At 37.7% G+C, this 14,816-nt stretch overlaps 1 protein-coding gene and 1 non-coding gene across 11 annotated transcripts in view; one reads left to right on the top strand and one right to left on the bottom strand.

Moving 5' to 3' along the window:
• The window catches only part of BCAS3 (BCAS3 microtubule associated cell migration factor), a 661,861-nt gene that overhangs the window by 240,307 nt on the left and 406,738 nt on the right, over window positions 1–14,816 (top strand). The gene's annotated exons all lie outside the window — the stretch shown is intronic.
• LOC120367055 (small nucleolar RNA U13) lies at window positions 2,240–2,338 on the bottom strand. Its single transcript, XR_005581555.1, has one exon. It is a non-coding gene; the product is annotated as a small nucleolar RNA U13 (small nucleolar RNA).

Here is a 14,816-nt window from a genome sequence, read left to right on the forward strand (position 1 = left end):
AATAAATAAAATGGTACAGCTTCTCTGGGAAATAATTTTGCATTTTCTTAAAATATTAATATGTACTTACCATAGAATCCAGCAATGTCAATCCTGGGCAGATTGTTCACATTATAAAATTCATGATGTCCCAAATTACTCAATGGTTTTTATCCTGTGGTTACCATAACAAATTGCCATGAACTTGGGAGCCTACAATATCGAAAATGTATTCTCTTACAGTTTTGCAGGCCAAAAATCTATAATCAAAATGTAAGCAAGGCTGAGCTTCCTTTGGAAATCCTGAGGAAGAATTTGTTCTTTGCCTTTTCTAGCCTCTGGTGGCCTTTAGCATTCTTGAGTTATAGCCACATCACTGAATCCCTGTCTCTCTCATTGTATTGCATCTTCCTCATTTCTGAGTCTGCTCATCTTCTGTATTTCTTATCAAGATACATGTGCTTGTTTTAAGTACCAACCTGGATAACCCAGGATAAGCCCCTTCTCTCAGGATCTATAACTTAATCACCGATTTTTCCAGAGAGTAACTCTTTGGTCTTTTAAGGGATGTGGACATCTTTTGGGGGCTATAATTCACTTCTCTATATTCCCCTCTTCTGTCCCCCAGAATTCATGTTCATGCCATATGCTAAGTATTACCTTTTTCCCCTACCAGCCTCCTCAAAAGTCACAACCCATTACAGCATCAACTCTTAAGTCCAAAATTAAAAAATATGTATTATCAGCTCAAAGGTCCAATTTCATCATCTCAACCATCTGACTCTGGTGTGGTTGAGACTCTGGAATTCATCCTGGGGCAAAATTCCTGTGCCTCTGTGAAGCTATGAAACTACAATAAAAGTTACCTCCTGCCAAAATACAGTAATGGGACATGCATAGGATAGACATTTCAAAAGGGAAAATGGGAAAGAATAAAGGAGTCACTGGTTTCAAACATGTTAAAAATCTAGCAGGGCAAATCCCATTTTGTGTTTCAAGGCTGGAGTCTCCTATCTGGCTTGAGGCACTGCCCTCCTGGACTGCAGCTTCATTTTCTGGGCCTGCGGCTCTGCCCACTCCTGCCTTGGTCCTGCTTGGACCTTTAAGCCCACATCCCTGCCCTTGGAGTCATTCATACATTTTATTGAAGGGTAGCACAGGATTCCACCTAGGTAGCTCTATCAGCCTGTTTCCTGCTTGTAGAATTTTGCAAGTCCAGTAGCCTCCTCCTCCTTTTTTTTTTTAAATCATGTCTTTGTGCCTGTCAGTCCAAGATGGCAGGTTCTGCAGATACTACATTCTCAAAAACCTTGTGTATCTCCTCTGTATGTCATGGGGATCCATGCCATCAGACAAGAGGACAATCCACAGATTTTTCTTGGATTTCCCTGTCTCTATTCCTGGCTTCTGTTGGTCCAGTGGATCCATGAAATGCATGCCTGATGTCTTCAACAGAATATCATCAAGCTATACTCTTGGCCTTCTCTTCAGAGCACATATTCCTAATCGTGAAACTTCTCATAGTAGCATCTTTTTCTCCTAGGTAGGATATTCAAATACCAGAAGATTCAAAGAAAGTATTACTTAATGGTAAAATTAGAAGCACTCTGAACAGCAGTAAGGGAGACATTTGAGGTCAGAGAGAAATTCTGAAAAACTTAAAATCATATCATAAATTTTGTCATTTAGCCATGATGGAGTGAGAGGAACTGGATTAAACCTCTGCATTAGTCAAGATTTTACCAGAGAAACAGAATCAGTAAGTCATTAAAGAGGTTTATCGGCATATATGATTGTGGGGGCTGGCTAGGCTAGTCTGAAAACAGTAGGGCTGGCCAGGAGGAATTTCCCAGTGGAAAATCTCAGGCAGGAGCTGTTGCTTCAATCCCTAGAATCACAATAGTCACATTAGCAGAATGAACCCCAAGATTAACCAGATGTAGAAATTTATAAAAATTATTTTCTTAAAAATAAAATTTCAATTTTGGAATCATTTTAGATTTACAGAAAACTTGTGAAGATGGTACAGAGTTTCTATATATTCCACATCAATTTTCTCCTATTTTTTACACTTTAAAAAATTGAGATTAAAATATACATATAAAATTCACCATCTTTACCATTTTAAAGTGTACAGTTCAGTGGTAATAAATACATTTATATTCCTTTTCTTCCCCTTCATTGCCCCCTGCCCCACATTTCCTGGCCTCTGATAACTGCCATTCTACTGTCTATCTTCATGAGGCTCACTTTTTTTCCACATCAGATGGGTAATGTGCTGACGTTGTAACAATGCTTTAGGGAGACACCTCTCACAAGAGCATGAAAACCCAATCATGCTTATGAGCTGCAAAAGGATCAAAGATCCACTTTTGTAGTTCCCACCTGGGAGTGAGATCATGCAACGTTTCACTGTGCCTGACTTATTTCTTTTAACATAGTGGCCTTCAGTTTCAGCTGTGTTGCCACAAATGACAAGATTTCATTATTTTTTTAATCACTGAATATTTCATTGCATATATATATATATATATATATATATATATGTATGTATATATATACCATATATTCTTTATTCATTCATCTGTTGATGAACACTTAGGGTAATTCCATATTTTGGCTATTGTGAACATTGCTGCAGTAAACATGGGAGTACAGATGTCCCTTCGATGCATTGATTTTTGTTCTTATGGCTATATACCTGGTAGTAGAAGTGCTGAATTGTTTGGTGATTCTATTTTTAGTTTTCTGAGGAACCTCCATACTGTTCTCCGTAGTGGCTGCGCTAATTTGCATTTCTACCAGCAGTGTACAAGAGTCTCTTTTCTCCACATTCTCACCAGCATCTTTTATTGATTGTCCTTTTGATACAAGCCTTTTTTTTTTTTTTTTTTTTTTTTTTGAGACGGAGTTTCGCTCTCGTTACCCAGGCTGGAGTGCAATGGCGCGATCTTGGCTCACCGCAACCTCCGCCTCCTGGGCTCAGGCAATTCTCCTGCCTCAGCCTCCTAAGTAGCTGGGATTACAGGCACGCGCCACCACGCCCAGCTAGTTTTTTGTATTTTTAGTAGAGACGGGGTTTCACTATGTTGACCAGGATGGTCTCGATCTCTCGACCTTGTGATCCACCCACCTCGGCCTCCCAAAGTGCTGGGATTACAGGCTGAGCCACCGCGCCCGGCCGATACAAGCCATTTTTACTGAGGTGAGATGATATCTCATTGCGGTTTTGGTTTGTGTTTCTCTGATGACTAGTGGTGTTGAGCATTTTTTTTTTCATATACCTATTGGACATTTGTATATCCTCTTTTGAGAAATATGTGTTCAGATCTTTTGCCCATTTTTAATTTTCTTATTTTTTCTCTTGTCTCTAGTGGGGTTGGATTTTGCCCATTTTAAAATCGGATTATTTGGGAAGTTTTGCTATTGAGTTATTTGAGCTCTTTATATATTAGTTACAAACTCTTTGTCAGATGGATAGTATCCAAATATTTTCTCCCATTCTAACAGTTGTTTCTTCACTTTGTTGATTGGTTCTTTTGCTGTGTAGAAGCTTGTTAGCTTGAGGTAATACCATTGGTCTACTTTGCTTTGGTTGTCTATTATTTTGAGATCCTAAACAAAAAGACTTTGCCCAGACCAATGTCCTGGACTGTTTCCCTAAAGTTTTCTTTTAGTAGTTTCATAGTTTGAGGTCTTAGATTTAAGTCTTTAATCCATTTTGATTTGATTTTTGTTATGGTGAGAGATAGGGGTCTAGTTTCATTCTTCTGCATAACTATCCAGTTATCCCAGTACCACTTATTGAAAAGACTGTTCTTTCACCTTTGTATGCTCTTGGCATCTTTGTCAAAGATGAATTGGCTGTAAATGCATGGATTTATGTTTGGTTTCTCTAGTCCGTTCCGTTGGTCTATGTATCTATTTTTATGGGTTATTACAGATGTGTAGTAAATTTTGAAGGCAGAAAGTGTGATACCTCAATTCCTTTGGCTCAGGATTGCTTTGGCTATTTGTGGTCTTTTGTGGCTTCATATAAATTTTAAGATTTTTTTCCTATTTATTTGAAGAATGTTGAAATTTTGATAGGGATTGCATTGAATCTGTAAACTACTTTGGATAGTGTTGTCATTTAACAGTATTAATTTTTCTGATCCATAAGCATGAAATATCTTCCCATTTTTTGTGTCTTTCATTTCTTTCATATTTCATAGTTTTCTTTTTATAGATCTTTCAATTCTTCAGTTAGATTAAGTCCTAGGGATTTTATATTTTTGTAGATATTACAAATGGGATTGCTTTCTTGATTTCTATTTTCAGATTGTTCTCTGTTGGTGTATATAAATGCTACTGATTTTTGTATGTTCATTTTGCAACTTGCAACTTTACTGAATTTGGTGATCAGCTCTAACAATTTTTTGGTGAGCTCTTTTGCCTTTTCTAGGTATAAGATCATGTTGTTTGCAAATAAGGCAAATTTGACTTCTTCTTTTCCAATTTGGATGCCCTTTATTTCTTTCTCTTGCCTAATTGCTCTAGCCAGGACTGGAAGTAATATGTTGAATAATAGTTTACTTATTCAAGGAGAGTGGGCATCCTTGTCTTGTTCCAGTCTTTAGAGGCCTTCATTTTTTTTTCCCTGTTCAGTATGATGGTAGCTTTGGATTTGTCATATATGGTCTTTATTATTTTGAAGTATGTTTCTTCTATACCCATTTTGATGATGGTTTTTTTTAGTAATAAAGGATGTTGAATTTTATAAAATGCTTTTCAGTATCTATTGAAATATGTGGTTTTTGTTCTTGATTCTGTTAATATTATATATCATGTTTATTGATTTGTCTATGTTGAACTATTCTTGCATCCCTGAAATGAATCCCATTTGATTATTGTAAATGATCTTTTTAATGTGTTGTTGAATTCTGTTTGCTAGTATTTTGTGGAGGATTTTCACATCTATGTTTGTCAGGGATATTGGCCTGTAGTTTTCTTTTCTTGTTGTGTCTTTATCTGGTTTTAGTATCAGGGTAATGCTGACCTTGTAAATGAGTTTGGAAGTATGTCCTCCTCTTCAGGTTTTTTGAAGAGCTTGAGTACAATTGGTATTAATTCTTTAAATGTTTTGTAGAATTCAGCAGTGAAGCTGTCAAGTCCTGGGCTTTTCGTGTGTGTGGGTGTGTGGAGGCTTCTTATTACAGCTTTAATTTTGTTACTTGTTGTTGGTTTGTTGAGGTTTTTTATTTCTTCATGATTCAATCTTGGAGGTTGTCTGTTTGCACAAATTTATCCATTTCTTCTAGGTTTTCCAATTTGTTGGTGTATAATTGTTCACATAAGTCTCTAATGATTTTTTGTGTGTCTGAGGTCTCAGTTGTTACGTGTCCTTTCTTTGTTTTTGATTTTATTTAAGTCTTCTCTCTTTTTTCTTAGTCAAGCTCACAACTTGTTGGTTTTTGTTTACATTTTTGAAAGTCAATGTTTTGTTCCATTGATCTGTATTTTTTAGCTTCAATTTCATTAGTTTCTGCTCTGATTTTTTTTTTTTTTTTTTTTTTTTTTGAGACGGAGTTTCGCTCTTGTTACCCAGGCTGGAGTGCAATGGCGCGATCTCGGCTCACCGCAACCTCCGCCTCCTGGGTTCAGGCAATTCTCCTGCCTCAGCCTCCTGAGTAGCTGGGATTACAGGCGCGCGCCACCACGCCCAGCTAATTTTTTGTATTTTTAGTAGAGACGGGGTTTCACCATGTTGACCAGGATGGTCTCGATCTCTCGACCTCGTGATCCACCCGCCTCGGCCTCCCAAAGTGCTGGGATTACAGGCTTGAGCCACCGCGCCCGACCTGCTCTGATTTTTATTATTTCTTTTCTTCTACTATTTTTGGCTTGGTTTGTTCTTGCTTCTAGTTCCTTGAGGTATATCATTAGTTGTTTATTTGAAGCCTTTCATTTTTCTTTCATTTGCCTCTTAGTACTGCTTTTGCTGTATCCCACAGATTTTGGTATATTGCTTTTTTTTTTTTTTTTTTTGAGATGGAGTCTTGCTCTCTTGCCTAGGCTGGAGTGTAGTAGTGCAATCTTGGCTCACTGCAACCTCCACCTCCCAGGTTCAAGTGATTCTCCTGCCTCAGCCTCCTGAGTAGCTGGAATTACAGGCACCTGCCACCACTCCCACCTAATTTTTGCATGTTTAGTAGAGACGGAATTTCACCATGTTGGTCAGGCTGGTCTTGAACTTCTGACCTCAAGTGATCTGCTCCCTTCGGCCTCCCGAAGTACTGAGATTACAGGCATGAGCCACCACACCTGGCCTCTATATTGCATTTCCATTTTTCCATTTTTATTTGTTTCAAGACGTTTTAAAATGTCTTTCTTAATTTCCTCATTGACCCATTGATCACTCAGGAGGATGTTTTAACTTCTATGCGTTTATGTATTTTCCCTAGTTCTTCTTAATAAGTACCAATTTTAGTTTCTTGTTGTCATAAACAATATTTTATATATTTTTACTTTAAAAATTTTGTTCAGATTTGTTTTATGACCTAAAATATGGTCTCTTCTGGAGACTGTTGCATGTGCTGGTAAAGAAAATGTATCCTGCAACGTTGGATAAAATGTTTTCTAAATATCAGTTAGGCTTATTGGATCTAATGTGTAGTTTGACTCTGCTGTTTCATTGTTGATTTTCTGTCTGAATGATCTGTCCATTACTGGAGTGGGGTCTCCTTCTTTTATTGTATTACAGTCTACTTTTTAGGTCTATTAATATTTTCTTTATAGACTTGAAGATATCCAGTGTTGGCTACATAGATATTTATAATTCTTACATATGCTTGCTTAATTGAGCCCTTTATCATTGTAAAGTGTTCTTCTCTGTCTCTTTTTATAATCTTAAACTGATTGTCTACTTTCTCATGTAAGTATAGCTACTCCTGCTGTTTTGGTTTCCAGATACATGGAATATCTTTTCTCACCCTTTCACTTTCAATCTATGTGTGTCTCTATAGGTGAAGTAGATTTCTTGAAGGCAGCATATAATGTGGTCTTGTTTCTTTATTCATTCAGCCACTCTGTGCCTTTTAGTTCAATAATTGAGACCATTTACATTCAGTGTTATTATTAAGTAAGGCATTACTACTACCATTCTTTTGCTTGTTTTCTGGTTTCTTTCTTAGTGCCTTCCTTTGTGGGTAAGTGATTTTCTCTGGTAACATGCTGCTAATTTGTTGCTATTTCTTTTTAATGAGTCAGTTACAAGATTTTATGTCACAAGTTTTTGTGTTGTGGTTACCAAGTTTTGTGTTGTGAGGCTTACAGAGACATCTTATAATAGATATAACAAGTTATTTTAAAGAGACTACAACTAAGATTACAAATACAAGAGCAGAAACGAAGGCAAAAGAAGATGTAAAAAAATTCTGTACTTTTATTCCATCACCTAGGTTTTCTTTTCTTTTTTTGAGATGAAGTCACCCAGTGGCACGATCTTGGCTCATTGCATCCTCTGTCTCCTGGGTTCAAGTGATTCTCCTACTTCAGCCTCCTGAGTAGCTGGGATTATAGACATGTGCCACCACACCCAGCTAATTTTTTTGTATTTTTAGTAGAGACAGGATTTCACCACGTTGGCCAGGCTGCTCTCAATCTCCTGACCTCAAATGATCTGCCCTCTTAGGCCTCCCAAAGTGCTGGAATTACAGGCGTGAGCTACCATGCCTGGCACCTGCAGCATCTTGACTTTTAGTTGTCTCAGTTTACATTGTTTGTATTACCTATGTCTTAACAGGTTGCTAATAGTAATGATTATTTTTGATAGATTTATCTTCTGGGTTTCATACTAGAGTTGTGAGTGGATTGCACACCATCATTTCAGTTATATTTTGTGTTTCACCATGGGCTTTTTACCAGTGGGTTTTATAACCTTGAAAAGCTTTCTTTTTGGACATAAGAGATTTTTTGGTTCAGATGGAATTGTTCTCCTTAGCATTTCTTGTAATGTGTGTCTGGTGGTGGTGAATTATCTATTTTTGTTTGTCTCAGAAATACTTATTTCCACTTCATGTTTGAAGTGTAATTTTATAATATTCTTCGATGGCAATGTTTTCTCCTTGAGCACTCTGAAATGTTGTTACATTCTCTCCTGGCTTCTGTGATTTACATTGGGAAGTCTGTTGCCAGAAAAGTTGAAGATACAGTATTTGCTTCTTTTCTTGTGATGCTGTTAGGATCCTCTCTTTGTCCTTGACCTTTGAGAGTTTTATTATTATATGTGTTAGAGTATTTTTATTTGGGTAAAATCTGTTTGTTGTTCTTAGTCCTTCCCATAACTGGGTATTTGTATCTTTCTTAAGTTTTGAAAAATTGTTATTTCTTTGGCTGCATTTTCTATGCTTTACCCTTACCTCCCTCATGAACACCAGTAATTCTTAGATTTGGTCTTTCTAGGTAATTACCTATATCTTGTTGGTGGTATTCATTCCTTTTTGTTCTTTTTCCCCACTGACTGTATTTTCAAATAACCAGTGTTTTAGGTCACTGATTCTTTGCTTTGCTTGGTCCATTCCACTGTTGAGAGTCTCAAATGACTTCTTCAGTTCAGCAGATATGTTTCTCAGTTCCAAGATTTTCATATTTTCCCCCAGTCTCTTTGTTAAATTTCTCTGATAAATTTCTGAATTGCTTTTCTATGGTTTATTTTATTTTATTTTTTGGAGATTACTGTTTCCTTAAAATGGCTATTTTGAATTCTTGGTCAGAGGGCTCACAGATCACTGTTTCATTAGGGTCTGTCACTGTATTTTTGCTTTGTCAATTGGGAAGGTCATAATTCCCTAATTGCTGATTTTTTTTCATGTGTTTAGCTATACCTTTGCATTGAAGGATTATTTGTTTAAGTTTTATCTATCTACCTTATTTTGGTTTTATTGGGTATATTTTGCTTAGTGCATTTTTGTTGCCTGGGCTGGAGTACAGTGGTGTAGTTATTGCTTACTGTAATCTTAAACTGCTGGGCTGGAGCAATCCTCTGACCTCAGCCTCCTGAGTCGCTTGGACTGCAGGCATGTGACACCATACCTGGCTAACTTTAAAAATAATTTTTTTTTTTGGCGGGAGGTGTAGAGACAGACTCTCACTGTGTTGCCCAGGCCTGTCACAAACTCCTGGCCCCGGGTGATCCTCTCATCTGCCTTGGCCTTTCAAGGCATTGGAATTAAAAGCGTGAAGCTTTGTGTTTGGCCTCTTAGTGAATCTTTACAGCTAAGTTGTTGCCTCCCTTTTGGATATAGGTGGTACCTAAAGCCCAGGTTCACCTCGGCTCTGCTAAATCGAGTGCTTCCTATCCTGATTTGGGAACATCCTAAAGTGGTTATCCCCACAGTGTGTCAAGGCTGGCTGGGGTTTGTGCCCAGGGACCTTTGTAATGTATCTCTTACTGCATGGTGCTGCTGAATAGTCACTTTAATTTGATGTCTCCTTTGGCCAAGTAACAGAATAGAGTTTCCAGGGCTCGGGATAGTAGTCCAGCCTCTCCACTTTGTTGCTTGTCCTCAGTGTTATTTCTCCCATCAGGCAGCCATGATATTTTCTGTAGGTTAAGGCAAGGACAGTTTTCCTGCCAGAGCACCCAAGATGGTGAGAAAGCTGGTTTACCACCTCAGTATCACTTTTTCTGGCATAATCATCATGAGTCAGGAGAAGATTTTCTATGCTCTTGATGCCAGGCAGAATTAGGGGAGGGACATCACAGATCTGGAAGTCTGAATCTCTGACCAATCACTCTGATTTTTTTTTTCACTTCTCTGTGGCCTCAGAAATGGTCTCATCCTCGTATTTGAGTTCTGGGTGTTACTGGTTAAAATCTCATTGCTATATATTTGTTTTTGGCTTTCTGCAAGGGTAGTGAAGCTGGTTAGCTTCTGTGCCACCACTTTGGAACTGGAAGTCTCTATTTTCTAGTAGAAATTATTTTAAAGCATTTATTATTACAATGCTCAATGCCATGAAGGAAAATACGCTTCTTTTAAATAAAAGGATAAGAAATGTCAGCAAAGAGAAAATGTAAGAAATTACCTAGTAGTGAAAAGTCTACAGCTTAAAAATACAATATCAAAAATAAAAAATGGATGTATTAATAGCAGAATTGATTAAATTTGAAGATAGATCACTAGAAATTTCCAAACTGAATGAGTGAAAAAATAAATAGAGACTAGCAACATGTGGGACAATATCAGAGCTAACATACATGTAGTTATTGCAGAAGGTGAGGAGAGAGAGCAAGGGAGGAAAAAAAATATCTAAAAGTGGAAAACTTCCTACTTTTGTCAAAAGACATACATTTGCAACTTCAGAAAGGTAAGCAAATAGCACACTAGATTAAATACAACAAAAGCCATGTCTAAGGACATCATATCTTTTTTCTGAAACCAAAGTAAGGAGGAAATCTTGAAAGTAGGCAGAAGAAAATAATGCATTATACACAGAGAAAGTACATTTTAACACACAATTGACTTCTCATTGGAAACCATGGAAGTCAGAAGACAGTGGAATAACGTGTCTGAAGGATTCAAAGAATAAAATATTGACCACCTGAAGTTTTCCATCAAGCAACAATATCCCTCAAGGATGAAGGAGCAGTAAAGCCAGGACATCCACTTTAGAAATTATGCTAATAGCACATAATACCAGGAGCAAACTTGCATCTTTAGGAAATAAAAAAGAACATGATAATTTCTTGTTGAATAGAAAGGATGAGTTTTCTCTTTTAAAAAGCTGTGTCTAACATATGGAAATAATAAGTCTGTGTGTGCTGTATGTACGTGTAATGCATATGACAAGTATAGCACAAAGATGGAAGATGCTAGGGTGGAGGCAGGTATATGGAGCTGTACTATTGCAAGGTTCAACATTGCTGTGCATAAAAAATCAATACTTCAATGAAAATGGCATATTAAAAAATGTTCAGTTAATGCAAAAGAAGATAGGAAAGGAAAGGGCAGAGGCAAAAGAAAAAGAAGGATAAACAGAAAACAAATATTAAATGGTACCTCAAAATTCAACCATATAGGAATTACATTAAATATTAATGTACTCCAATATAAAGGAGGAAATTGCCTATAAGATAATGTTGAATATAGAGACATTAATATTATAATAAATGTATGCTAAAAGATACATCGTGAAAATAAGAAACATAAGAATATTAAAAATTTGACTGTATTCGTGTCAACTAAAATTGAATTTAAGACAAAACCTATTGCCAGAGATACATTGTATGGTTCGAAAGTCAAATTATCAGGAAAATTTAGATGTATGCACCTGAACTCAGTTTTAAATGCACATAATTGAAATTCACCTTGACATTTTGGGCTGGATGATAAAAAAGAAAATAAATATATGCATTTAAAACTGAGTTTTAAAAATACATTAAATAAACATAAGTAGAATTAATAGGATGAGTAATGCTACAATAAGCATTGGTGTTTTAAATACCACTTTCTTGATGTTTGATGGAATAAATAGAGAAAAAAGACATAAATTATTAGAATAGCACTATCAACCACATTGCCCTAATAGATAACCAAACCCAACAACTGCAGAATACATATTCTTTTCAATTAGGACATCATGCGTAGTTTGAATGGATATGAAACAGTGGATAAATGGTACTTAAGCCACAGGCAAAACATTTATTTATTGATGGATTTGGATGGCAATCACAGTGCACTTGAAGGCATTGTAGGCTTGATAAGCAGTTGATTCCATTCATTTCCATCAGTGAATACAACCTTACCTTGGGCATGAGTGGTCCAGATTGTTCAATAACAGCCATGGTTTGTTTGCAGAACTCATGGCCCCCAAAAGGTGCATCTGTAATCTGCGAGTGATTAGTCTTCCTTGCGGCAGGTGAGACCACTGGCCAGGCCATGGCCAACTGAGGAAAAGTCAGTAAAAATAAAACTTCTGGAGGGATGTCAGAATTAGGAGTCAGCGAACTTTTTCTTTAATGGACCAGATAATAAGCGTCTTTGACTCTGCATTCCATACAGTCCCTATACTCAGCTCTGCTACTGTCATACAAAAGCATCCATAGACAGTATATAAATGAATGGGCATAGTTGGCCCACCATCATTGTTTTTGCCTAACCCGGAATTAAAGCTGGGGTGATGGCTTTGCATTATTCTACCATGCTGATTGCTCCTTACTTCAACCAGCCTTCCAGAGTTGTTGGGGTTATACAGTTGTCAAGGCCCAGTGGGCATCATCAGGTTTCACCTTAGCTGAGACATCACTGAATCAGGCCCAGGTATTTAAAGAAAGTTCTGTGAATCCAGTGCCTATTGAGCCAGTGGCATGTTTCAGGCAGTGGAGTAAAAGATAAAGTGGCTGTAAAACCCAATGTTCTGCTCAACCAGGCTGGCTGTACTCTGCAATATACCATTTCCATTTGAATAGCAGTCCCTGTTGGTTGGGCTCTTCCCATCTTATTCATCTCCAAGTTTGAGTTGACCCATCCCCAAGTAAGTCTAGAAAGTCACAAGGCCTCCATGGGTCAATTGTTCAATTACAATTAGAACTTTGTAGCTGGTTAACAGCAGCCTTCTAAAAAAGGAAGTGTACTTGGTGACTGCATCAGGCAGGTGGCGATGTTGTACTGAGATAACACCTCTGAGTACTTCAACCATTAAGCCTTTATCTAAACATTTTACTCTTGGAATCCTGTGTTGTTTCTGGCATATAACATGGGAAGGAACTGGAAGCCTAGTAGGTGGTCTGTTGTGCAGTTGTCTCACTATCACCTTGGTATACATGCACAAGCCTTTAAGTACAGTTATATAAGCCATTAATACTAGTTATATATTCATCAACATAAGTCACAATGATAGTACATTGAATGGGACTAAAGGGTCCCACTGTTTTACATTCCCTTCCAATATGTCTTTCCCCCATGAAAATTATAGGACTAGTGTGTTGAATGTGCACATGCCAGTTGCTTCAGTGACAATTGCCCTTTGATAACATTATTCCCTGTCTACATGACAGCGGAAGCTACCCTGTGGATAAGGTGGGACAGCCAGGATGTTGGGCTTTTACCTCACTTGGCCTTTTTTTCTTGGTGGGGGATAGGATCTTGCATGGTCACCCAGACTAGAGTGTAGTAGTGCTCACTGCAGCCTTGAACTCCCGGGCTGAAGAGACCCTCCACCTCACCCTCTGGAGTAGCTGGGACTGCAGGTGCACACCACCATGCCCCACTAATTTTTCTAAAAATTTTTTAGAGGCAAAGTGTTGCTGTGTTGCCCAGGTTGGCCTCGAATCTGTGGCCTCAAGAGATCTTCCCACTTTGGCCTCTTAAAGGTCTGAGATTGCAGGCATGAGCCACTGTGCCCAGCCTGAAAGTATTTTTAATGCAAGTGTTTTTATCAGTGCTGAAGGGTAAAAATTGTGGAAGTACATGGCTGACAATGTCTCTAGAACTTGTATTTTAATTCCCTTTTTTATATTTCTTTATGTTTTCATTAAACATATCATCATATGGCTTGGACTTTGACAAGGTATTTTTGGTATATGCAGTTATCTTTATGATTTTAATGCCATTTTCATAGGCATCTAAAAGTTTAGTGCTTTTGGTTTTTAGACTTTTTAACCAGGAACTCTTTGCTCTTGGATTTTCTTTCTTTTCTGGTAGGGTTAGAAAGGGTGTTCTTAGTTTGAATCATTAGGCATACTTTTGGCCATAGAAAGAAAAGCACATTTAACAATGGTTTTTTTAAATCAGGGTTTATTTTTATCACATTATAAAAAGTTTGCTGCTGGTCTTGCCTCAATGATGTCTTTGTGACTTTTTTTGCTCTTTCCCTCATGATTGCCTTATAAATGTCACTTTGCTGGGCATCATTTCAGCCTTCAGGGCAATAAGATGGAAAGAAAGGGCAGCATCAGTGATGTTAATTTCCTTTATCAGGAAAGCAGATACTTTTCCAGAATCCTGCAATAGCCACCTGCCTTTGTCTGAGTGATCATAACTTTGTCAGCACTTGTTGTAAAAGAGGCTAGGCAATCACTCATTAAGTATCTCTAGTGGCATTCAGTGAAGGAGCAAATGTTGGAGATGATGTTGGATTTGCCTCTCAGTAGTTTTGAGGAGTCTGGCTCTGTCCCCCAGGCTAGAGTGCAGTGGTTTAATCCCAGCTCACTGCAACATCTGCCTCCCAGGTTCAAGCGATTCTCCTGCCTCAGCTTCTCCAGTGGCTGGGATTACAGGCTCACTCTGCCATGCCCAGCTAATTTTTGTTTTTGTTTTTGTTTTTTTTTTAAGTAGAGATGGGATTTTACCATGTTGGCCAGACTGTTCTTAAACTCCTGACCTCAAGGGATCCACCCGCCTTGGGCTCCCATGGGATTACAGGCGTGAGCCACTACTCCCAACCTAAAAATACTTCTTAAAAAATAATTTCTAAGGTTTGGTATGGGGTTGGAGGGAATGCTGTTGCTGGTCACTTTATTTTCTAGCCTGGTATTGCTGATCAATACCAGAGTTATTATTTGACTATTCTAAAAATGCAGATTTCTTGGTCATACCCCCTCCCACCCAAATACCTACTGAATCATAATTCTGAAGGTGGGACCACAGGATCTGCATTTTGTGCAGATAATCTCAGTGCTTCTTAGCACATTAAAGTTTCAGAATCTCTGCTTTAGATTTTAGGACATTAAATCCCAAAATTTTATCACTGTTATTCATTGAGTTTGTTATTGAGTTTTTGGTGGTGAATTCACAGCCTTAAAAAATGCTGATTTCTACATCTTAGATGCTGAAATGTAGAAATATTTAGTTCTA

Source organism: Saimiri boliviensis, chromosome 17 (assembly GCF_048565385.1).
Source record: "Saimiri boliviensis isolate mSaiBol1 chromosome 17, mSaiBol1.pri, whole genome shotgun sequence".
In the NCBI taxonomy this organism is placed as follows: Eukaryota; Metazoa; Chordata; class Mammalia; order Primates; family Cebidae; genus Saimiri; species Saimiri boliviensis.